This window comes from Arvicanthis niloticus, chromosome 18, assembly GCF_011762505.2.
Source record: "Arvicanthis niloticus isolate mArvNil1 chromosome 18, mArvNil1.pat.X, whole genome shotgun sequence".
Taxonomy (NCBI): domain Eukaryota; kingdom Metazoa; phylum Chordata; class Mammalia; order Rodentia; family Muridae; genus Arvicanthis; species Arvicanthis niloticus.
Window position 1 is genome coordinate 49896484 of NC_047675.1, and position 2056 is coordinate 49898539.

The following is a 2056-nucleotide window of genomic DNA, read 5'->3' on the forward strand; positions in this document are numbered from 1 at the left end:
GCATTTCAAGAGGCTACAGTGGGAGACTGAGGATACAGCTGAAGTGGTAGAGGGTCTGCCTAGCATGCAGAAAGCCTGGCACAGCACAGACCAGGTGAGGTGGTGACACACATCTACAGTTCCAGCACTTAGGCAGTAGAGACAAGATCGGAAATCCAAGGTTATAACTGGAAAACCCCTTCTACTAAAATCAGTTTCTCTTTCTGTGTGTATCTTTTTTTCCCCTCTGCCCATATAGTTATTTTGTATTAAGAGAAACTACTCGTTAGCCCCCATATTCATGATTCATACTTCAGGAACACAGGTCAGCAATGCACTTCTATGGAGCTCAATCCCGGAGAATTCTTTGCATTTTAAAACCACTTCCCACTCTGAAAGACACCAGCCTTCCTCACCTCTTCAGAATCTTTCATGGAATCCTGGTTCCTGTAGAAATTTACACATGCCTTCTCTCTTGGTTCAGCCCACGCTAAACTTATAGGCAGTGGCAACTTCCAGGGTCCCAGTGAACACGTCAACAATATGAACCCGAAGATGCTTGGCTAGCAGACCATGATCTGAGGTTTCGGCAACAGTGCACTGGAAGTCATAGTAACCAATGTCTTCTACACCAACGTCCTTCCTGGTTCTCGGAGAAATGGAGAGTCTTGTGTGTATCTTTTAAACTTCTTTTATTTATTACAGTTGCAATATGACTGTGTGGGTGGACACATACCACAGCATGGTGTAGCAAGCAGAGGCAACTTTGGTGAACCAGTTTTTCCCTTCTGTTGTGGGCTCGAACATTGGATTCAAGTCAGCCAGCTTGTACTACTAGCGCTTTTACCTGCTGAGAAATCTTACTGGGCCCTTAATCTTCTAATTCCTTATTGATATTTACTCTTTGACTCTAGTTTTCTAATATGCTTTAAATTTTCTAAAGGATGTTTCAAAAATATTAATTTAAAGGTGAAAACCCTGGCCCACAAAGGGGCTTGTCCAGCATGTGTCTTGCCAACCTTGGACTAAAATTCTGATTAGAGTGAATCTCTTTTCTTCTTTCTAGGTGCTGGGGATCAACTTTGGGACCTCACACAGGTGAGGCAAGTGTTCTACCATTAAACTACAGCCCCAGATCTCTTTTTATTTTTTAGTCTTGAAACAGTGTCACTCTAAGTTGTTCAGGCTGGCCTTGAACTCACCCTGTATCCCAGAAGATCTTGAGTTTGGGATCCTCCTGCCTAGGCCTCCTCTCTTCCTGGGATTTCATGGGGGGAGCACCGGGCTCAATTCTAATTTCTTTTGGTTAAATCTGTGTCTTTCTCAGTCTGCGGTTGACAGAAGATAAGATATATACTGTTGCTATTCTTGGCTAGCCTGCTATAGAACAGAAGGGATGATGTTGCTAAAACCGTCTATAGTCCACCTATCCTGTTAGCTATGTTCATTCTGTGTTCACAGAAGCTTTAAGTGTGGCTGGGAACATGTCTATTTCCCCTTCTGGGTTTACCACTTTCACCAAAAAAGAAAAAAAAAGAAAAGTTTAAAGCTGAGTTATGGCTTCCTCTTGACCCATTGGCCTCTTTCTTATGACACAACAATCACTTTCGCTCATTTAGTATTCTAACCGTGTTTATTGTTGGTGGTTTGTTTTATGTTTTTCAAGACAGGATTTCCCTGTGCAGCCCTGACTGTCCCGGAAGTTGCTCTGTAAACCACGAGGTCATTGAACTCACAGAGAGGCCCCTGCCTCTGCCTTTAGAGCGCTGGGATTAAAGGCATGTTCTGCTGTCACTGCCTCCAGCGCCACAGCCACCGCCGCCACCTGGCTCTGGTGTATTTTTATTTCAGATATTGGGTTCTCATCTCTCCAAGCTCCATTTGGGCCTCATCTCAATAATTTCATCCTTATTTTTTCTTCTACTTCCTCGTATAGCAGACTGCATTTTTATAGTAACTGGATACTACTGTGTATAACAGCGTCTTCTTTCCTATTGTTTCTACTCTGTTCCGCTGATTTTTTTTTTCTCTCCAGATAATAGGATTTCTATGTTTGGCTTTTTACTTGCCTAGTGAT

General features: G+C 42.9%; 1 pseudogene; it reads right to left on the reverse strand.

Moving 5' to 3' along the window:
• Positions 1 to 353: 353 nt before the first annotated feature.
• LOC117722993 (cytochrome c oxidase subunit 6C-2 pseudogene) lies at positions 354 to 590 on the reverse strand (annotated as a pseudogene).
• Between the last annotated feature and the right edge of the window lie 1466 nt (positions 591 to 2056).